The sequence below is a fragment of the Varanus komodoensis genome, unplaced genomic scaffold (genome assembly GCF_004798865.1).
Source record: "Varanus komodoensis strain SLA01 unplaced genomic scaffold, ASM479886v1 scaffold90, whole genome shotgun sequence".
NCBI lineage: Eukaryota > Metazoa > Chordata > Lepidosauria > Squamata > Varanidae > Varanus > Varanus komodoensis.
This window is the reverse complement of record NW_025336599.1, coordinates 1905933-1929430: the sequence shown is the minus strand read 5'-3', so window position 1 is coordinate 1929430 and position 23498 is coordinate 1905933. Positions and strand designations below refer to the sequence as shown.

At 45.5% G+C, this 23498-nt stretch overlaps 1 non-coding gene across 1 annotated transcript; it reads left to right on the top strand.

The window, feature by feature from the left end:
* Nucleotides 1–2429: 2429 nt before the first annotated feature.
* Nucleotides 2430–2533, top strand: LOC123017277. The gene has a single exon (XR_006413573.1). It is a non-coding gene; the product is annotated as a U6 spliceosomal RNA (small nuclear RNA).
* Nucleotides 2534–23498: the final 20965 nt, after the last annotated feature.

Here is a 23498-nt window from a genome sequence, read left to right as displayed (position 1 = left end):
CTTCCCTATCTAGCATCACTTGATCCTTTCTGTAGAAATTGCACTGGGAAAAAAAATACAGGTAGCATCCTGTCAATGGAAGATATTTGCCTATATGTTCACCTGCCCTGGGTTGGTATATTACCTTTCCAGCTCTGTTAGATCTACAGTTGTAACTTACAGCGATAAGCCCATTTTGATTGGATCTTATAAGCTGGCATGCTGAATAATGAATTTATTTCAAAAGGAAACTGTATTTGACACAAGAAAATACTTCGGGGATGCTGGGATTTCACGATGATGCATAGCAGGAGTGCTGAAGTACATATAAAGATTCTGAAGGGTACAAAAAGAAGCAGTTGTCTCTGACGCTTGGCACAGATTTAAGCTAAATGGGCAGCATCCATTGCCAGGAGGCACAGGGAATGACTTCAGAAATTTAAGTCAAGAAATATAATTTCTCTACTCATGGAGATCTTATTTAGAGAGAGCTGCCACTTGTGTGAGCACTATGCATTCCCTGCTCTCCATTTGCAGTACCATTGCAGAGGCAGGAAGCATTTTCCAGGGGAGAATTACTGAGCAGAGGGGGTGGGCACTCTCAAACAGGGGGGGGGGGGGGAGGGGTCAAGCAAAAGGTACGTGCAAGTGTAGCCCTTGCCCCTTCCTGGCTTTTGCATCACCTTGAGAGGTGGGGACCATGGGAACCTTTGTCTTCTGGGGAGAAACACTGGCCGGCGCCTTGTAGTAACTACACCCTTGAGAGGCAGATAACAGGGTAACTGTTGGAAAGATACTTGCAGGGGAGGGGATAGTCTTTGCTGCATCTGTGCCTATTTGAACTTACTTTGAGTGAACAGCTAGTTCCAGACCGATACCAGAAAGAAAACTTGGTAAGTGTTTGGCTGCAACGATAGAACAAGATATGGAACTAAGGCGGGTTCTTGGGCTGGCCGGGTACCATGTCTTGCCATACCCTGATCAGCAGATTTGCCACAGCTGTCCTGTCACACAGTATCTTTTTGTACTATGATTGCTTTGTGAGGTTCCCATGATTGTCTTGTTCTTGTGTGCTGTCCAACCTATGGCAACCCTGTGAATGGGAGCCCTCCAAAATGCCCAGTGCTTAACAGCTCTGCTTGGGAAGTCAAGGCTGTGGCTTCCTTTACGGGGCCCATCCACCTCATGGCTGGCCTTCCTTTTCTTCTTCTGCCTTCAACTTTCTCGAGCATGACCGTCTTCTCCGGTGCGTCCTGCCTTCTCATGATGTGTGCAAAATAGAAGAGCCTCCGTTTTGTCATTTTTGTTTCTAGGGAAAGCTCTGGATTAAATATATTTAGTCAGGGGTTTTGTAGTTCTGTATCTAGTTGCTGATTATTTCTGTCGCGCACTGATGGGGAACTTTGTGGGGTCTGCTCCCAAGATCTGGAAGCTGATGCCTGCTGAGGTAAAGAATTTTGAGGGACCTTGGTGATACATGGTGATGATAATGGTGGTGGAGGTTTGTGATGAAAATTCAGCAGCAGACTGCTGCAGAGCCATGTTTACCAGCATGCAGTGGCCAAGCCCCATGCAGGAGGTGGCTCTCCACTTGAGTGTTCTGGAGGTCGGGCCAGCAAGGGCTCCGTTCCCCCGACTTGCGGATAGTTCGTGTGTATGATGCTTCAGATTTCAAGAAGTTTCTCTGACATATTAGTCAGATTGAACTAAGCATGCCTTCCCTAACTTTGCGCCCTCTGGATGCTTAGGACTACGACTGCCAGCATTCCCAACCATTTCCTGTGCTACTAGGGAGCTAATGGGAGTTCAAGTCAAGATGTGTATTGAGAATTTATGAAGCAAACTGACATGGAGCAAGTAAACTAGAGCTTATGAATATAAATAATAAGCTAGCCTTGAAGAAACACAGTATGGTTTCAATAAAGTATTCTCTAGACTTTGATATCTGGAGCATGGCCTCTTCTGGATTAGATTTGGAGAGACAAGTAATTGTTATATTTGAAAAGTTTATATATAATTTCTTTATTACTCCAGAACAGTTAAAAGACTTACTCCTTGCAATTAGTATCATCCCCTAACACTCCATCTGTCCTTTCAGTCTATCAATCCAGCTTTGACGGTGTTGCCTTGTATTGCAGTATTTCCCATCTACTGTGTTAAATCTTGCTTCATGTCCTTATTTCTCTGCTGACAGATATTTTATTGAATTCTAAAGGTACTTTCAGAGAAGCTAACAATTCAAACCAACAACTGACATCAGAGCATGATGTAACATTAGAACTGTGTTCTTCACAAGTTTTAGGTTGTCATGTTGTCATGTCAAGCTCCTGTGTAGCCTAAAGTGCTTGATAGTGCCAAATCTTGGAAGCTAAGCAAGGTCAGCCCTGGTTGAAATCTGGATGTTGTTAACTTAATGTTGTGACACACTCCGATACATAAGACTAGTCTTTGTGCTCATGTTGGTAGCACATATACTAAAATTGGAATGATGCAGAGAAGAGTAGCGTGGCCCCTGCGCAAGGATGACATGCACATTTGTGAAGTGTACTGTTTTGGAGACCCAGTGTGGTCTAGTGGTTAAGAGCAAGGGACTGAGATGCAGGGGATCTGGGTTCTGGTTCCTGCTCGGCTGGCTGGGTGCCTTTGAGCCCGTTACAGATTTTCTACCCAATGTACCTGGCAGGGCTTTTGTGCGGATAAGATTGAGAGCTGGAGCAGGAGAATTATGTATGCCACTTTGAGTGCATTGTATGAAAAAGTGAGATATAAATCAAATAAATAAATAAATAAAGTTCCATATAAATGGGCTTGTTTTAGGTTGTGATGTTCAGTATAAATGGGCTATTGTTTTTTTCCCTCTGTTCTGGTCCTCAGAATAACTATGCTGCATAACACTTTGGCTTGATATACCAGTTGCCCATAGCTCTGGTTGCTATTTGTAAAACATGGGTGCTAATATGTGTACGCAAGGGCTTTTTATTCGTTTTTTACCAGTTGTGGCAAGGAATTTATTGAGGATGTTTTACTGCTTGCTGACCTCCTGATCTTTAATAACATGTCTTAAGAGTGCCAGCTGCAGTGTTTTCCACAGCTCAGTTTGGTAACCAGGTGGCTATTCCTGACCAGCAACCAAAATGTGTGTGAGCAAAAAATAAAAAAAAAATTGGTAGCCTGTTCTTATTCACAAAAAGCAGGGCAACATTATGCAGCACGAACGCAGTGCTTGCAGATTGACTTTGTATTATGGGGAAATGCGAGTCCCAGTTCTAATTCCTGTCCTCATTTTAGCCAGTGGGTAAAGTCTGCCTACCTGAGTCTGCCTACTGGCTGGTTTCTCATGTCTCCCTCCCTCCCTCCCTGCCTGCCTGCGTGCGTGCGTGTGTGTGCGTGCGTGTGTAAACAAACCTGAATGTCCCTAAAAATGTTGAGTTGCCAATAATTATAATAAAGAACTGGAAGAGGTTAATAGAACAGGGGATGGCATTGGAAAACTTGGGTTCTATTTTAATGAATAACTTTGGGACCATTGTATAGATACATTCATACACAAGTCTACAGTTATAACATTTCCAAAAATATGTGTATATACTCTATACACATGTTTTTGGAGACTTCATAACAATGTGTATCTGTTTGGAAAGCAAATAATATTAAGCCATAAATGCTGTTGGTGATTTAACAGACTGTTTTGTTATTTATAGGTTCAGAATTTGTGTGTGTGTGTGTGTGTGTGTGTGTGTGTGTGTGTGAGAGAGAGAGAGAGAGAGAGAGAGAGAGAGAGAGAGAGAGAGAGAGAGAGAGAGAGAGAGGTGGGGATTCATTTGAAATGGTATGTTTGCAACGTAGCAATAAAACTATTTTTAAGGCTTTCTGGATGTTCAAGTGAATGGAGTATCTTCGGCTCTAAAATGGAAAGCATTTTACATCTGAAGTCCTCATTTTATTTTAACAGTGTTGTGCGTTTTATGTGTTTGGCTGCCTCAGATGCCCTGTGTTCAAACCCTGCAAAGAGTATCTCCATAAAATCGCAGCCACCACATGGGGATAGCCATTTTACATTCATTGTAACAGAATTGCTTGGAATGCTGCAGAATGTGGTTTGACGCTAACTGCCTAGCAGGTCCCCAGCAGAGGAGTTAATGCATCCTTTTGATCTTTTTTGAAGCAAGAATATCTTGTGCATAACTCCTTTCTGCTGTTTGCAATTCAATTCCAAATGTCTTTAAGAAATGAAATTTTGTGCCTGGCAATGTCCTGACCACAAGGAGAGATGGTCCGTATCTTCACTCCCCTAGTCCCCGATTGCTGTAGGCGGTCACTTGCCCTGTATTTGTGAACCATCTGCCGTTAGCACATGCATGTGGCACCTCAGACCAACTTCCCTTCCACATGGCTGCTTTCCATTCACTTTCCCTTGGCATGTGACACCCACCAAATTCTTTCAGTCTGACGCTACAAGTCAGTTTGGTCTCCAGAATGGTTGGTGATTGTTCTATCCGTAACAGCAGCATATTGTAAGAAGCGGGGAAGGGTTATCTTCGCTTCCTGTGCAAACACGTGCACACACATTTAATACTTTACAATCGCATCAATATTCCTGAAATTATCTCAAAAAGCTTTTCTGAGCATGTGCAGTTTTGCTCTTTAAACTTGATTAACTTAGTGGAGTTTTCTTTGGCTGCCCAGATGCGAAACACAACAGGAGACTATTATGGAGGTTGAATACCTGGAGATGGTGTGTGTAGTCCGGTCAGCTGAACTATATTTTTCGCTGGTTAGCTAAACTGATATTTGTTGCAGCTCCGTGCTGTGAAGTCGTCTCCAACTTATGGTGATCCTCCACCCTTGACAGCCCTGCTCAGCTCCTGTCAACCTTAAGGTCGCGGCTCCTTTAGGGCACCGAAAAGGGAACCATCTCATGCCTGCGCTTCCTGTCCGTCCTCTGATAGCAACTTTCCCCAGTGTGATTGTCTTAGTGTACTAGTGCGTGTGTGTATGTATGTATTTTTATATGCATATCCCAACATGTTCCTTCTAAGGAACTTGGCTTGGCTGACCTAGTTCCCGCTCCTCTCCATTGTATCCTCACAGCAACAACCCTGCGAGGCAGGTCAGGCTGAGCGCCTGCGACGGGCCCAAGGCCATCCCGTGAGCTCTGTGGCTGAGCAGAGGCTAGAGCCCAGCTCACCCAGCCCTCTGCTCTTAACCGCTGCCACACTCTGGCCCTCGACCGTACTAGCAGAACAATTTAATTATCCCTCCAAGAGGGTCCCGGACACCATAAGAGCATAAAATGCTTTGGGAGCCTCTGCCCAGTGCTCCACGACCCAGGAGAGGAGAGCAGGCACTGGCTACCTTCCCTGCCTCCTAAAAGCTGTCACTAAAAAGAATCGCTTTTCGAGGTTCTCTCGGGGACCTCGCAGATGCCAGACGCTGCTGTTCCAGTGGGCGTGGATCTGCCTGTGGGAGAAGAAAGGTTGAGATTTGTGGGGTATGGGGGCCTTTCCTCACCTGCTCTCTTAGATACTGCTAAGCCGTGGGCTCAGCAGGCCATGTTTGTAAAGGAAGATGAGGAATTGGAGGTGAAGCAGCCTCCTTCCTTCTCCCACGTTCCAACCTGGCAGGAGGTGAACTTTTCAAAAGATTTGGCCCTGGGAGGCTGCCATCTAATGGCCCCAGTCCAATAGCACTGTGGTCTAACCATATGTTGTTTAGTTGCCCGGGCCATCACAACCCCATGGAGAACATTCCTCCAGGCTCTCCTGTCCTCCATCATCCCTCGGAGTCCACCCAAGTACACACTCACTGCCCCGGTGACTCCATCTAGCCACCTCATTCCAGGTTCCTATGCAGTATTATTCTTTACAGCATCGGACTTTCCTTTTATCACCAGATGCATCTGCAACTGAGTGCCCTTTTGGCTTTGACCCAGTCGCTTCATTCTTTCTGGCGCTACTAGTACTAGCCCTCCGCTCTTCCCCAGTAGCATATTGGACACCTTCCGACCTGAGGGGCTCATCTTCCGGCATCATATCTTTTTGCCTTTTGGTGCTGTCCATGGGGTTTTCATGGCAAGGATACTGGAGTGGGCTGCCATTTCCTTCTCCAGGGGATCATGTTTTGTCAGAGCTCTCTGCTATGACCTGTCCGTCTTGGGTGACCCTGCACGGCAGAGCTCATAGCTTCATTGAGCTACGCAAGCTCCTTTGCTGCAGTAAGGCAGTGATCCCTGAAGGGGTCTTACCGTATAGTATGTATTAATAATATTTTCTCTGGTAATTCTTCAGTATGCTGCAACATGTGTTTTGTTATTTAAAGCTATGTTTTGGTCTTTGGAAATGTTCTGTAAAAAGGCAAATGTGATTGAACATAATGATGTTGCTTTGTAATAATTCACACATATATACTCTTACAGATTTTGAAATGCTTTGAAAATAATATCTTCTGCTAAGGTAGCACTGAAACAAACTGAGAATGCCACATTCATTTGAGCCTACTGTAAATCCTGGAAGAACTTAAGTTCTTCCCATATACAGGCCCTGCTCAATTGCGTGGGAGCTCCTCTTGTGCTCTATCTGGGTTCCTGTTCATTTCAGCATGACTTGTACAGAAGATCATCTCCGTGGGTGGTGCCTTCAAACATCTGGATGCATAGATCCCTCACACATCTGCTTGTTAACTCATACAAGCAAGAGTCTGATTGTATGAGGTCAGGGGGTGGTGGGGTATCAATAAGGTTCATGGCACAGTAAGTATGTGCCTGCTTCCTGCACACATACACACGCACATCTTACAAAACAAACCATCCTTGGGTGCCCGAATTACATACTACTTTAAATTCCTTTTGAATCCAGAGCTAAGGGATGTTGGAGGAATCTGAAACAGATTTAGATAAATTACAGCAGAATGGCATTTCCTGACTCACACAGATTCTGTGGATTACAGACTATTTTTTAAAGTTTCCATTGTTTTATTCAGTGCTTTTTTTGTAAAAAATAAATAAAAAAAAATGGTGCCGGAACTCACGTCACCGCTGGCGCGTGAACACACACACACAGCAATCCCAAGCTGAGCAGCATCCCAAGCCGAGCGGCGTGGACCCAAAAGCAGCCTGCAGGCACTATGTTAATGGTGTTTGCTGCTGACCTGCTACGCCGACAGGCAATTCAAAATCACTTTGTAAAATCCATTGGAAAAAAAGGTGCCGGAACGCTGTTCCAGTGTGTTCGATGACAAAAAAAAGCCCTGATTTTATTCAAAATTAGTCATAGAAAAATATCACATTGATTTGCAAAAAACAACAACAACAACAACCAAAAACATACTTTTCTCCCATAGGCTAAAGTGTGAAAATATACAGCTTTGGGGGGGTTTGCCTACTATGTGGGGGAAAGATTCATGCAATATAAGGAATGTGTATTTGTGGAAATGCATCCAGATGCTGTTGTGCAAAATTTAGTCCCTTCAATGAACAGAGTGGAATAGAATGCACATGTCAGTCTGTGAAGAAATGGATTTTCCATGTCTCTATGTCCCCACCAGTGCTTCCACTTAGCTTTGACAGCTAAAAGCTGTGATAGCTCAATCCTAAACTGGTTTCACTATTTTCTTTCTTCCTTAAGCTACATAAAAAGCTGATGAACATAGCCATGTCTTGTGCAATTAATTCCATAAGTTAATTATGCATTGAGGATGGCAAACCTAATTTGACAGCTGTGATTCAAGTTAGCCATTCATCTAGAAAGTCAAAATGAACCCTCTCAGGTGTTGTAAATAAAATTTCAGGAAAACTGGACCCAAACCATTAATCTTTTTTGCACCCCCAAATGGCAGGATGTTGAGCATGTGCATTCTGGCAAGATTCCAGGAGAAGCTGACCATTTTGGCAGGAATGACAGCTCCAAGCCTGAGGATGGTGGGGTGCTGGCTGACCTAGGCAGGGCTGAGAGCTTGAACTCTGATAACGGAATTGTAGTTGTAACGGATGTGCTCCCAGCTGCAGTCCCAGTTTCTCAGTACCTGTCTATGCCTGTTCAAGACGAGATTACTTCAAGGGCAGCCATGGGGCCCAGTCACCTGCCTGTGGGAATGAAGAAGAAGAACTTTCTGAGGGAGGGAATTTGGAGATGGGAGTCTCTTGGATGGAGAACTCCAGCCTCCTGAGGAGGTGGACTCAAATGTCCATTGCCACAGCCACAGGGTGGCCCAATTGGGTGAAGAACACAGGCATGCCCGGTTCCACAGCACCCTTCTTTCCTGAGACTGGCCCAGAAGGGTCCATAAGCAGCGCTTTAGGTAAAGGGAGGCAGAGAGGGATCAATGAATCTCTTGTGTATGCTCAGAGACTTCTGTGTAGAATAAAGATACTTACAAGAAGTGCTGGAGAGGCTGCCTTGTTGGAGAGGGAACACCTCTCTGGTTGATTATTGGCCGGTCTTCCGTAAGATGCCTGACAATGCAAACTGGGGCCAAACAAGTAGTAAGACAGCAAACACGTCAGATGTTTTATTTATTTATTTCATATGGCGTTGGTACAATTAGCCAGGAAGTCTACAGTGCTAATGCAGAGTACTTTGGCTGCCTAAGATGGCTAGCTCTTTAGTTCATGCTCGCATGCTCTGCTCTCCATGGCGTACCATGAGGGCCGGGCGGAGGGGGCAAGCCAGCTTTGCCCAAAAAGCAGCTAGCACTGCTCTGCGGGAGGGCTGGCGTCCTCTGGTCTCTTTACCACTGTTGCTGCCACAGGTTCAGTGCTGCAGGTCTAATGCGAGGCTGGTACTTATGCTTCCGCACAGGGCACTAGCTCCGCACTGAGGGGGCTACTCATTTATCTCCTTGTGCTTTTACACACTTTCCATCCGTAGGAGGTGGCAGCTGGGACAAGGCAATGGGAGGTCACCCCACTGGGCAGATTCAGCTGCTGGCTTTCTGATCGGCAAGTCCAGCGGCTCAGCGGTTTACTCCTCAGCACCACCTCGCTTCCCACATCAGATGTTAAAGGTGTAGGAAAAAGTTGAGGGGGTCTGGTGGAACCTTAATGACAGAAGAAGAGCAATTCTGGACCGGATCCGATTAGAAAGCTTTTTGGACCAACATCCTTCTTCCTGCAGTGCCTTTGGAATCCCACATGTCCGACAAACAGGTCTCTTCCATTGTTATTCTCAAGTAGTCACTATTCAGAGACAACCTCTAACCCCTGAAGTTTCCTTAGTTGCCTTAAAAGGCAGGGAGATGGAACCTCTTTGGCCCAAGAGCCCAAGTCCACCTCAGAGAAGGTCTCACGGGCCACATTCTAGCCAAAACACCAGCATATCTTAGCTTCATATTCTTACTACTAAACATGAAGCCTGAGTGATGCAGTTCAAGCTTGTGGAATGAGGGAAAATGAAGAATTGCTGAGAAATGGTTAATAGATGGGGAAAGGGTGTAGGGCCCAGGGAAGAGACTGTGGCTATCCGATGGACAACTAAAACACCATAACGTAAGATAATCTTGCCCCTAGAATAAAACGTAAGTGTGAAATGTAATAGGCCAGTAGACATAGGCATAACCCACAGATTTTAGCCAAAGAGATTCTACTTGTGTTTTGTTCAGTGTGGTATTCTATATTATAGAATAGTGGCTGGAGAGCAGCACTTTATTTTATTTATTTATTTATTTTTGGATTTGTATCCTGCCTTTTTCCTACAAAGGACTCAAGGCTTACATCATTCTCCTCCTCCATCTTATCCCCACAACAACAACCCTGTGAGGTAGGTTGGGCTGAGAGTCTGTGACTGGCTCAAAGTCACCCAGTTATCTCCATGGCAGAGCAGGGACTAGAACCCAGATCGCCTGAGTCCCAGGCCCATGCTCTTAACCACTACACCACATTGACTTTCAAAAGGGGTCTCAGGGTGCTGGTCGACTTCAGGCTAAACATGAGCCAGCAGTGTGATGCGGTGGTCAAGAGGGCGAATGCCATCCTTGGTTGCATAGCCAGAAGTGTGGCTTCTAGATCAAGAGAGGTATTACCAATTCTTTTTTTTGTAAAAAAAAGAAAAGAAAAAAAGGTGCCGGGACTCACCTCTTGGGGTCACACTTTTACACTAAAAAAGATTTTCAATTCACCAACTTTTTTTGAAATAAAGAAGTTATTTACCTTTTGCACGTAGCCAGTCACTCTACACACACACAAACATAATGGTCGCCGCCGGCAGTAAGCACTCAGCGCACGACCACACGACCGATCCCAAGCTGAGCAACGTCCCAAGCCGAGCAGTGCCTTCACAAGCAGCGCGGACACACATGCAGCCCGCAGGCACTATTTTAATGCTTTTTGCTGCCGACCTGCTATGCCCGACAGGGCGATTCACAATCACATAGAAAAATCCGTCAAAAAAAGGTGCCGGAATGCGGTTCTGGTGCGTTCTATGACAAAAAAAGCCCTGGGTATTCCTACCACTTTATAAGACTCTGGTGCACCGCAACTGGAGTATTTTATTTATTTTATTTTATTTATTTAGAAAATTTCTATGCCGCCCCATTCGCCGAAGTCTCAGGGTGGCTTACAAATAAAGTATTGTGTATTGTAAGTATTGTGTTCAGTTTTGGGCCCCTCATTACAGTAAGGATATAGCCAGGTTAGAGTCAGTGCAGCGTAGGGCCACAAGGTTGGTGGCCGTTTTGCAGGGGATGCCGTATGAGGCGAGACTGAGGGAACTGGGTCTCTTCAGCCTGGAGAAGAGGAGACTCAGAGGGGGTATGTTGGCGACATGCAGGTACATGAGAAGGTGTCACACGGAGGTGGGTAGAGACCTGTTTTCTCCTGCAGAGGAAGGCAGGACGCGCTCCAACGGAGCCAAGCTCAGGGAACCAAGGTTCAATTTGGATGCCAGGAAGCACTTCCTGATGGCTAGGGTCCCTAGGATAGGGAATGGGCTTCCACAGGATATGCTTGAAGCCCCACCGGTGAGAGTGTTCAAGGATAGGCTGGGCATACACATGGCAGGCATGTCGTGAGTGGAGCCGGCTGGAGCTGGCGGTCATATTAGATGGCCAAGGAGACCCCTTCTGACTGCTCTGTTTCTATGTTTCTATTAAATCCTAAAGTCTAAAGCTGATGAAGTGGTCCTGAAAAACCTGACTTTTTTGTTCTTCATATACTGTTTCACTGGATACCAATTGTAAACTGACTTTATCATAAGAGAAAAGCCAAAAAATTGTTCAACAACTATTTGATCTAACACCTGGTCAACACACTTTTTGGTGCGAGAGTGGTCATTTGTTCTTTGCAAAGCATGGCACTGAAGCCCTGGAGAAGCGTGTGCATTTGCACTGATTTTCAGTACCAATGTTACAATTTGGTCCTTTCTTTCACTGGCAAGTACTGGTTACACAGTAAGTACAACCAGGTCATTGATGCTGGCACGTACATCACCTGGTGTGAGTTTTATTGACTTGAACTTAACAAATGTTACGGACTGGTTTCAGCCATTTCTCTGGTGCTGGCTCAGTATAAATATTGCTATACCGATTTTTCTGGAAACAGAATGTAGAACATGCCAGACCGGCCAGCATTAGGCAGCAGCAGGCTAGTCACACCCCAAGCACATAAGCAACAATAAAGAACCTGCAACATGATTACACAACTACAGAGAATCATCAATGGCCAGAGATTAAGCAGTCTCCTACCCAAAAGCTTCTGCCTCAGCCCCAGCTAGCCCTGCCCCTTAGCTGTGTGCGAAGATCACGTGGATTCAAATCTGCCAGCCAGGAATTTCAGCCCAATAAGCAGCTGTCCTTGCTTCCTGGTCATACAGGCTATAAAAGGGGACTCTACCATTTTGATGTGATAGAACTTATTCTCAAGAATAAAGATATATCTTCAGTTTCTCCTCCTTGTCATGCTTAATTGGGCTGGATGTGCCAAGGTCCGGACACCTTGCATATCAAGCAAGGATAAGCTCTCAAGTGTTTTCTGTACCAGGTACAGAAAAGAGCCCTGTGCAGGTGTACATAGGAGCTTCAACAGTCAGAGGGAGATATGCAGTGTTGAGTTAAAATGCTGCTCAAGCACCTCACATGGTGAATGGGGCCGCATCCCATTTATTACGTGTCCCCAGTTCTTGGATGATCTCTTGAGCATCTGGCCACACTCCAGCCCCCATTGTGTTCTGATGCAGAAATGCATGCTTTGGGGGGAATTAGTTTTTGGTCACCTTCTGCATTTACTGGGGTACAGCGAAGATAAGGCAATTTACATTATACAAAGGAAGGCAGCAAAGGAAAAGAAAAGAAAAATTAATCAAAAGCCTGGGGAAACAGATAGGTCTTTGGCTGATGCTGAAAGCGTGGACACATCTGCTGCCATCTGTGTAAGGAGAGGGAGTTGCAGCATTGCTCTGTGCAGCTGGAGAATTGCCTTCCTTTGGGCTGCAACCTCTTGTCCTCCAGGCAAATGTTGCACTTTCAAGAATGCATTGCACTGGATCTTAGAACCCAGGCCAGTGCATTGTGTTATCCTTAGTTGGAACAGAGAGAGAGAGAGAGAGAGAGAGAGAGAGAGAGAGAGAGAGAGAGAGAGAGAGAGAGAGAGAGAACACATGCTCTAGATATCTTTTTGAAGTGGATCCAGGTAGCACAGAGATACACAAATCATTATAGCTGTTTCTTAAAGAAAGGAACTAGACCAGCTTTACTGAATGTGGTTGGACTTCAATTCCCATCAGCTCCAGCCAGATGCCAAATGGTTAGGAGTCTTGGGAGCTGTCAGATAAAATATCTGGCTTGTCATGCAAATGTTTGGCGGATGCCACTTTTGGGAAGACTGAATTAGACTGTTAACCTCTGTGATTGCTTTCCAGGCACCTTTACACGGTCTGCTTTGGTTTCCTTCATCTCAGTGCCAGTCCTGCTGGGCAGCTCTTTACTTAGTGGGTGTATAATTATTCTGAGCTGCTGCTAAGATGAAACCATCCCTCTAGAGAGTAGAAGGATTTTTCAGTTCCATCAGAGGTGACAGGCACCGTTTCTTTAACTCAGTGTATGTTGCTGATGCAAATGTTTTATATATTAGAAGTTTAAATTATTTATTAAAGCTGTCAACTGGCAAGGGGGAAATTGAAAAGGAATTCTGAATTAAATGTTATTTTCCCATGCCACTCTGATTTTGATATTTCAGATTTTGTTGCTTATAAAGTAGTAAGTGGGCTCCACACCAGCCTCTCTACACCATCCAACAGGAGATAAGATAGAAAAGATGAATGTTAAAAGCAAAGCAAAGCAAAGCAAGCCTAGCCAGTCAACAGACATTTAGCCTTAAGCTTAAATTGCTGATTCCTTGGAGTTGGTGCTCATTATGGTCAGGTTACATGCAACAGTCCTCACAAGGTTAGCCATTAAGTGCAGAGTCTTTCTGCTTATTATAGACAGTGCAGGGTGCCCAGGCCGGCTTGGAACAGGGTATGGAGCTTTTGCACCCCCCACCCCATGATTTGGGGAGCCCCTGCTATTTGCAAGGGTGCATGAAGAACTCCCATTCTTCTTGGTTCCCCCCCATGCAGATGGCAGTTGCCTGAACTTGCTGCGCATGCCCAGCAGGGCCCTGACTCAGGTACCAACATGTTGGCTATTTCTGAAGGAGCAAACCAGAGGTAATTTATATGATTAATATCCCATGTAGTGAATCTCTTAGTTGTGAACCTGTTTGGATCGGGTAGGTAACACAAGTTAATTGCCGCACGTTGTGTGTCGTTTTCCTGTGTTTTCATTATCTTCCCTCGTTCCCCTACTCATGTGTAGCAAGCCATTACTGATCATCTGAATGAGGAATGAATTCCGAGCAGACGGTTTTGCTGCAATTTTCAGTTTAGAAACATAGAAAACAGAGCGAGTCAGAAGGGGTCTCCTGGGCCATCTAGTCTGACCTCCAGCACCAGCCGGCTCCACTCACGACATGCCCACCATGTGGACGTCCAGCACCGATGGGGCCTCAACCACCTCCCAGGGAAGTTTGCACTGGCAGGCACGAATGAAATGCCCCATGCCTTGCTAGGGTCATTTTTGGAAACTGAGTAAACTGAGCAGAACCTTATACATATTTTGAAAATGAAATGCCTACAATTACACGACTTTTTTCTGCCTTAAGAGGCCTAGAATTGTGCCCAGATTGGTGACAGCAAAGTGCCCAGAAGATGAGTGGGACAGCTGTCCCTTGACGTTCCAACCCCCAGGGTGCTCAGGTGCCTAGAGCTTCTGGTAGACATTGGACCTGATGAACAGCCCCATCTTGACCCCCAGAGAGCAAGGGATGTCATGGCAAATCTTGAAGTGCCAGAGCTCATAGCCCCACAATCACAACCACAAATAGACTCCACACAGTAGCATTTAGCTATCTTTCTCGCCCTCTGTATTTATATCTACCTTCTGTAAAGCTAAGCGGTATTAATTAAGGGGTATTAATTATCCATTCCTGAAAGACAGTGGGAGTGGACCCTGTTAATCAAAAACATCCTGGGACTTTCTGATCTTTGCTTCTTATCCTCCACTGCACAGAGTTTATGTGAATTTATGCACGAACGTATCTGGCCATTTGGGAGGGTATTCAGTAGGAACAGGAGAACCCAGGTTGCTTGAACTTGCTGAAATTCATGGAGGAAAAATGCACATTTTTCAGAAGTGTGTGCACTCTCTTGTTGATCCAGAAATGTTTTAAAAGGTGCCATTGTAACAATGCATAATCTGAGATACAGTGTACCCCCATGGGCGCGGTTCAGCGTTCGCAGCTTCAGTCTTTCGCGGGATTTTTCTCCGAGCGAGTCCAAGCTGATCTCCTTGTGAGTAAGCCTGCGCCTCGCTGTGTGGCGGCTTACTCGCAAGGAGATCGTTTCCTTCGAGTTTGGACTTGCTCGGAGAAAATGATCTCAGCGCTTGCCCGCCCCTGTGCACGCACACCCGCTCCCTGGCCCGCACCTCCTGGCGCCCATCGCCAGCACCAAATTCACGGTTTTTCACAATTCGCGGATGCTTTAGGAACGTAACCCCCGTGAATTTCGAGGGAATCCTGTCATTTAAGCGTGTGCTTAGGGAAGAGACTTAGCCTGGACATGGACATGGATAAATACGAATAATGTTCTGCAAAGGTGAGAAGGAATGCCTTTTTTAAAAAAATGTTTGCAAATTCCTGAATTTGCAATTGTGTTCAAAGATGCTTAGTTTAAAAAAACATTGCTAACTAACATTTTTAAAAACAAAATGTTTTCAAGCAAGCAAGCAAACACAACACTTTCATCAGTGGGAGAAAGTATGCACTTCTGAAACATTTGCAGAGAAATACTTACTTTTCTAATTAAAACTGTGCACTCTCCTCATTCAAGCAAGCTGAAAATTTACTAGAAAACGAAAATCAGCCAAAAAGAGCAGCAGAATGACTTTTGGAGGATTGATGTGGAGTCAGAAATCAATGGTTCTCCTACTTGTGGCATGTACGCCATATTAAGAAGGCTCTTGACAGAAATCCTGGAGGCAGGGCAGTATTGAAAGAGAGGGACCAGGGATGGCTCTGGATGGAGGACGGTTTTCTGCTTCCCTCCCTCCGCTCAATCCAATAATCAGCCTTTAATGCTGCTAAATGTTGACTGGATTATATCCTATAATTATAATTTAAAGTACAACACAATATATTTATACAATAAACCCAAGACTGTATCCACCTCACCCTGGTCCCATTATACCTTCATCCCAAAGAGTCAACATACACAGCAGAACACGTGAGGGGGGCCTGTATTGTGAGGAAAATGACATGAGCTGTATATCTAAGGCTAGGGATGCACGGCTCAAGGAGTTTCGAATGCTATTTAATTTGTACAATCAAATAAGGTTTATGTTTGTTTAAAAAAACCATACTTTTGTGTTGGGGGAAGCTATCAGTAGATCATTCAGTGTGAATAACTGAGTTTAGAGTTGATTTTTTTTTAAACCTTGCTTGTCAAATTTTCACCACAGCCATAGCTTGGCCCTTTGTGAATCTGTAATAAGCATGTCTTTGTTCTGTCAAATTTATGTCTTATTGTGTATCTTGCAGTGCCCCTGAATCACAGGCTCTGAGAAATCTGTAATTATGAATTTCCTTTTCTTTGTTGTTTAAATTCTCTGCCATACGTTTTCATTAAGGCACACATGAGGCTGAAAAGCTGCACTTGCAGTACCCAAAGCAAACATAAAATGGAACTGACAGCATGAGTTTCAGCATGTACATACATCTAGGCATGTAGAAAGTGATATAGAAAGCACATATTCATAAATGGGCCAAATGTAGTTACCATAGGAGCCATAATTTTGAGTTTTCTACTCATTTTAAATTTGGAAAAATGACAGCAATGATTAATGTACCTTCTGCATTGTATCAGCACATTGGAAATACTTAGTGTAGCTCCCTTTGACTTAACTGGGTCCTTGGGGGTATTTCGGCCTAGACTAGGATTTGACCCATGGCTAGTTCTTTAAATCTGTGCTTATGCGGCACAAAATATGTAATTCACACATGCAGTATAACACAGTTCATGCAAGTAGGGTCTGCCCCCGGAGCCGGATGGATCCAGACGGATTCCTGAAGACCCTGGGGGAGTTTCCGGCTGACAAGACTGGTGCTCCTGTTGAAGCTCTGGTCGAACTATGGAATGGGAAGATGGGGGATCATGTTGACATGATCGCTCCCAAGCATCCTCTCCCGCCAGGCAGAGCCCACTCTTCCCCTTGGTATACATCTGAATTGCGGGCGATGAAGCAGGCTGGGAGACGGCTAGAGCATAGGTGGAGGAGATCACGGGATGAATCTGACCGAACACACTTAACAGCCCATTATTGGGCCTATGCTGTGGCGGTGAGGGCGGCGAAAAATTCTTCTCTGTTTCCATTACCTCCTCAAAATGCTGTCTGGCGGAGCTTTTTTGGGTGGTGCAAGGGCTGGTCCGTCCTGGCCCTAAGAAAGATCTGGTTCCACCCTTGAAGGCCCGCTGTGATGACTTTGCCAAGCATTTCAGGGAGAAAATCACTCAGATTCGTCACAAACTAGACTCTACTAGTGATTCAGAGGCCTATTGGACCCTTGCCCATCTTGGTTAATTAACAACGCCAAGCACAGGATTGGGACCTGGATCTTGGAAGTGGTTAACGCTTCTCTGAGGGAGGGTCGGGTACCTGCCCCTTTAAAGAAGGCGGTAGTCCGACCGGTCCTGAAGAACGCATCACTGGATCCAGAGATGTTGGCCACTGGTCTAATTATAGACCAGTGGCCAACATCCCGTTTCTGGGCAAGGTGTTGGAGCGGGTGGTGGCGGGACAACTCCAAGCACTCTTGGATGAAACTGATTATTTGGACCCATTTCAGTCCGGCTTCAGACCCGGGTACAGTACTGAATCTGCCTTGGTCGCCCTGTACGATGACCTGTGCAGGGAGAAGGACAGGGAGTGTGTCCCTGTTGGTTCTCCTGGACCTCTCAGCGGCTTTCGATACCATTGACCATGGTATCCTTCTGGATAGGCCAGCGGGATTGGGTGTCAGAGGCACTGCTTTGCAGTGGTTCCGCTCCTATCTCAATGGCCAATTCCAGAAGGTGGTGCTGGGGGACTATGGCTCTGCACCATGGCAGCTATGCCATGGAGTACCGCAGGGATCCATTTTGTCCCCTTTGCTGTTTAACGTCTACATGAAACCCCTGGGAGAGGTCATCAGGAGGTGTGGGCTGTGGAATCATCAGTACTCAGCTCTACCTCTCGTTCTCCACCAATCCAGGTGAGGCAGTGGCTGTGCTGAACCGGTGCCTGGCCGAGGTAATGGGCTGGATGACGGCCAATAAACTGAACCTCAGTCCAGACAAGACGGAGGTCCTGTTGGTTGGCGGATCAGGCTTCGGGGAAGGTGAATTGAACCTAGTCCTGAATGGGGTTGCACTCCCTCTTAGGGACAAGATCCGCAGCTTGGGAGTGCTCCTTGACCCAGAGCTTTCACTGGAAGCTCAGGTGACAGTGGTGGCGAGGAGTGCTTTCTTTCAGCTTTGGCTGATACATCAGCTGCACCCCTACCTGGAGAATGACTGCCTGGCGACAGTGACACACGCGTTGGTGACTTCCCGACTTGACTTCTGTAACATGCTCTACGTGGGGCTGCCCTTGAAGACGGTCCAGATACTTCAATTGGTTCAAAATAGAGCTGCCAGGCTGCTGTCGGGGACTGGGCATTATGTTCACATGACTCCAGTCCTCCGTCAGCTTCACTGGCTTCCCATTGAAGTCCGGGCCCAATTCAAGGTGTTGGTGATGACCTATAAAGCCCTTAACGGCTTGGGTCCTGGTTACCTGAAGGAGCGCTTACGTCCATATATGCCCTCCTGCCCCTTGAGATCAGTGGGAGAGGCCCTTCTCCGGGAACCCTCCGTGAAGGAAATTAGGAGGGTGAGTACTCGGAGGAGGGCTTTCTCTGCGGTGGCTCCCAATCTATGGAATGCGCTCCCCAGAGAGGTCCGCCTGGCGCCGTCGTTATTTGTTTTTCGGCGCCAGGCGAAGACGTTTTTATTCAAACGTTTTTTTAATTGCTAATATTATTTATTTATTTTATTCTTTGGCCAGCGTGACTTAATTTATACTGTTAAATTATATTGTTTTATAGGATGTTATTTATGATTGTGAGCCGCCCTGAGGCTTTGGCGAATGGGGCGGCATGGAAGTTCCCTAAATAAATAAATAAAATAAATAAGTATGAGGGTATATTCATATGTAGTGTGTAAGCAGATAATCAGTCTATTTTGAGTATGTTTTACTTACATATATGTTAACCCACAAATCCGTTCTCTGTTGTTCCTTGTTTCAATATTTTTCAAGCAGTGCAATATTTTAGCATTGAACTTTGTATTTTAAAATGTTCCCATCCCCCAAATTATGCATTTTACTTTTTTTAAAAAAATCAAGAACACTGCTGTACACGTGGGAAGAGCGAAACCAGTTTTCATCTAGTTTGGAGGAAGGTCATTGAGTCAAGCACTGCTGGAAATCATTTTTCCATTATCCCAAGTGCTCCACACACCATTATTTCCTGATCCCCCTCCTAAAACTGGAAGGAAACTCGTCATGCCCCATTGGAGGGATCAGGATGACCCAAGGCACAGTTTCGATAAGAGCAACCTCTGCTGAGCTGAGGGGCCTTCCGACAGATCAGCTGGGGCTTCAGGAGAGATAACGCAAGTCCGCTTTTCAAAACACGAATCAAAGGCCAGAGAGCCACCCACTCTGGGGAAACACACATTCCTAAAGGTGCAGGCCTGATAGGAAAGACTCTCCTCATGTGCTGCGCATTCCTCAGGTGATGCTGTGCTCTGTTGGCTCAGGTTGAAAAGCATTGCTGGAATGGTGTTTGTGCACCTGCCCTCAGAGTCCAGTCTTGCACATTCTTTAATTCACCAATTCTGCACAGGACCCCCTGTTTTTTCTGCTGTCAGACCTCATAGCTGCTCTCTCTTTGCACCACCAGAAGCGGGATAGTACCTCAGTTTAACTGGAGAAGAAAGAGAGAGACATCTGGCCTTCTTGACAAGACATGGATGGTCCCTCTTGGAATTGAAATGGCTTTAGATGATTGACATGTTTTCATTTTTTTATATTGGAATTTTACACAGTATCTAAATGGATCCATGTTGTATCTAGTTGTATTATTCTACTTAGGATAAATGGTTGAAAACTGGCTGGAGAGGACTTCATCTGCTGCTAGCATAGAAATAAAATCAGTATTAATAATAATGAAAGCTGGATGCCAACCCATCACCTGCTCTTAGGAAATCTTGCTGCCCAAAGGCACGGGCCTTGTTAGCCTCCTGATGCCAAAGCGCCTTCCTGAGAAGCAAGGATTACTCATGGTAAAGGGATGCACTTAAGAAAGATGTATAACTTGGCCAGTCCTGGATAGTTTGTGGGATTGAGCAACTATGTCATATAACGGATGGTTTTGTATGAGGGACACAGAAACCAGAATTAAAATGCCCCTTGGCTATCAGTCTTGGACTTCTTACTCTGTCGTAGACTAGCCTGCCTGAAGGCAAAATAGGATTATATTATCCAAGTTGTCTGAAGATTCCAGAAGGGAGGGAGGGATATAAATGCAATTGATGCAAGTCCATTTCTTTGCAAAGGTACAGCTTGCGTGTTTATCATGGGGATGCAGGAATGGGGACAGAAAGATGCTGTCACAGTCCTGATGCAAACACATTGCCTCACCTTCTAACGAGCTGCCTGGTGCCAGATGCAAGCTGTTGCTCCTTGCATGCGTAGTCAAGAGCAGTGAGATGGACAAGCTGCATCCTATTCTGGTCTGGATATTTGAAATCACGAAGTGCCCACTGGTGTCCCTTGTCCCATAGCCTGGTGTGAGACCTCTTGACATCTTGTTCATAACACAACTCATTACACTTACATATATTCTGTCTATCCCCAGATTTTGGAGTGGATTATAATATTTCGTATCAGGATTTGGAAAACACATTTCTAGTAACAGGCTTTTAAAACTGAGCTACTTACAAGTGAACAATCTCTGTGTGTAAGATTATTATGATAGAGCTTTCTTTACAGGCATAATCGTGTTTCAGTGTTCGACATCATTTGTGGTTTGATTTGCTGAAAGAGAAACATTGTTTCAATCTTACTGATTGGAAATAAGGATGTACAGATGCTGTAAAACCAGTTTTGTCTATATTTTGTGAATTGCCAGGTCCCCTCATTCTATTGTCTGCTCATGGAAGGAATCAGATTTTCTGCAAGTACATTTGTATGCGTTTGTACTTATTTGCCCTTGCATTCCTCGAAATGCACAATTCTCTTCAAAATACACTAATTCCCTCAGTGGTATTCCCACACTTGCACCTATAAGGAAAGCTTCTCTTTTGGTCATGGTATTTTTCAGTTTTCCTTGTTTGCCTTCTTTGCTTGCTTGCTTATGCCTATGACTAAAGTTGCATAAAATTATCAAATATTCAGAATGGCTTGCAAGTTTTGAGACTCCATTGAGCTCAGGAGAAACCTGTTTGCTGTGGAATCCATGGACCGGATTCTTAGACATTCAGGCTCATTTGAATTTGTTGCAGATTACACTAACATCCGCTAACTGGAAGAAACAACACCACCTACGTGGTGCCACACTACGTAATTAAGGTTTGGAGAAGGGAGGGTCAACCCCAGGTGTTTCAGCAGTTTGCGCATATACAAAGAACCATATTCCAGCTTTCGTTCCGAGGTTTGGACCTGGAGGAGGGATCTATTTACTTTGTTTTACTCTGTTGGACAGAGGCTGGCAGTCAGTTTGCGGGGAGTGGGAAGCTGGGCACACCAACGGATCTGCCCACAAGTTGTTGCGGCATTCCCATTATCACTTGTACTTCTTCATGCAGACTCAGTGGAAGGAGTTGCCTTAGCAGCACTGTTCCGTTCCATCCATGTGACTCAGCTCTGTCTTCTTCACATGCCATCCCGTCCATGACAATCGTCTTCCCACCAGCCTGCTGAAAAGCTGTTTCTCGACCTGGCAGGGACATCCTTTAGATGGTGGTGCTCAAGGAGTTGTCTGTGTCCCATCATCTCATCAGAACTGCGTGGTTTACAGCAGCATCGGATGTTTTGCAGTGGGAGCCCCCATTGATGGAGAGTGGGGAGAGTGAGTGGTCCACCTTCTGCTCCTCGCGGATGGCTCTCTGAATGCCGTTGCCCAGGTGCCTGCTGGAAGCCACTTCAGCATCCACACTCAGCAGGCCAACCATGATGCCCCACCAGCTTCTTCTAGGCCCTGGGGAGAATTCCTGGCAGCTGCCCTGATTAACAGAGTGGTGGAGGGCATTCTTTCCTTTTGTGGGTGTAGGAATTTGGGAGATGGCTAGGACACTTGGCAGCTGCCAGCATGACCTTTGAGCGTCTCATGTCTTCTGGGCTGCCTTTATGGGCTACAATGAAGGAAGCACCTTTGGGAAGAGAAGAGGAGTTCCATGGAGCAAAGGATAAAATGCTAGCCACAAACCATGGATTTGTTTTCTAATTCAAACAGGCTGAGGAAGAATTAATGCAAGCTTTGGACCAATGTATTAATAACAATGAACAAAAAATGAGGTTTTTAATAAGTCCCTGCCACAAAGAGTTTCCTGATAGAAAACTGCCCTAGGAACACATTTGACATTTATCTTAAATTTCCTTAAGAGTCTGGTACTGGCATGCGACATCTTTAAATCCAATTTTATGCCCCACTCATGAGGATTGTTACAGTGGATCTCGCTCTAATCAAATCTTCCCGCATCTTGACCAGAAAACAGCTACTCCAGGTTTCCTGTCTTGCCCCGAGTGTAGGGAATGAACAAGGCAGTGTAAGAGGCAGTTCTCTGGACATGTTTTCCAAGGACATAGTGGGTGTGACTCATCCGAGGAGAATGGCAAAGACTGGGAGATGGGAAAGAGGAGGATGGCCCTGTCTCAAGGCCACTGCTTCCAGATTCTCAGACAAACAATGGGAACAGGCAGGGCTTGGGAGGGACAAAGGGAGGAGAAAGACAACCTTGTGATGTGGCACCAGGAAAGAAGATCTGTCTTGTTAGAGGGCCTGCATAGATCCTGGAGACTGGGCCTTCTAAAGAGGGACTCATCCAAACGGGTGAAGCCCAGCATTACTGAAAAGAAGTGGTTTTAAAAGTAGTTTCTAGTTTGGGTTCAAGCTGTCAGGAGCCAGGTTTTCCCTTATTGTTTCCCAAGCTTCCAAAACAACAGACTGTCTATTTGCAAAATAGCTCCTTAATGACAATTCAACGCTAACAAGCTATTGCAGCTAAAAGATTAGTGCATGAACAAAGTGATCAGTTGATCCCAAAAAGGTAAGGGAAAGTGCCCCAGAAAGAGAATGGCTTTGTTGGATTCCAGTCTCCCTTGTACCCACAAGTGCGATAGTTGTCCTGTGACCCTGCCCTCATGATGCAGCTTTTAAATGTCCTAGAATCATAGAATAGTAGAGTTGGAAGGGGCCATGAAGGCCATCAGGTTCAGCCCCCTGCTGTTGCAGGACACCATGTTACACCATCCCACTCTGGCTGTGCAGTTTCTTTCTGAATATCTCTAGTGTGGGAGAACCCACGCCCTCTCTAGCCAACGGATTCCACTGTTGTATTGCTCTGACAGTGAGGAAACGTTTCCTGATATCTAACCTGAATCTAGGTTGTCACAACTTCACTTGATTATTTCGTGTCATAAATTTTGGCATTAGCAAGAAGAGACCTTGACCTTCCTCTTTGTGACAGCCTTTGAGGTACTTACAGAGTGATACCATGTCCCCCCTCAGTCTTGTCTTCCCAAGGCTGAACATGTCTAGCTCTTTCAGTCTCTCCTCATAGGGCAGTTCAGCGTAAAACCTCCCCCACCCCTGATTTAATAGTGGATAAGGCAGTTGATCTGGCATGCAACACCAAAGGTGAGTGGGTGGGATGAGCTGGTTTCTCCCAGTTGAGTCCACCAGGACAGATGTGAGA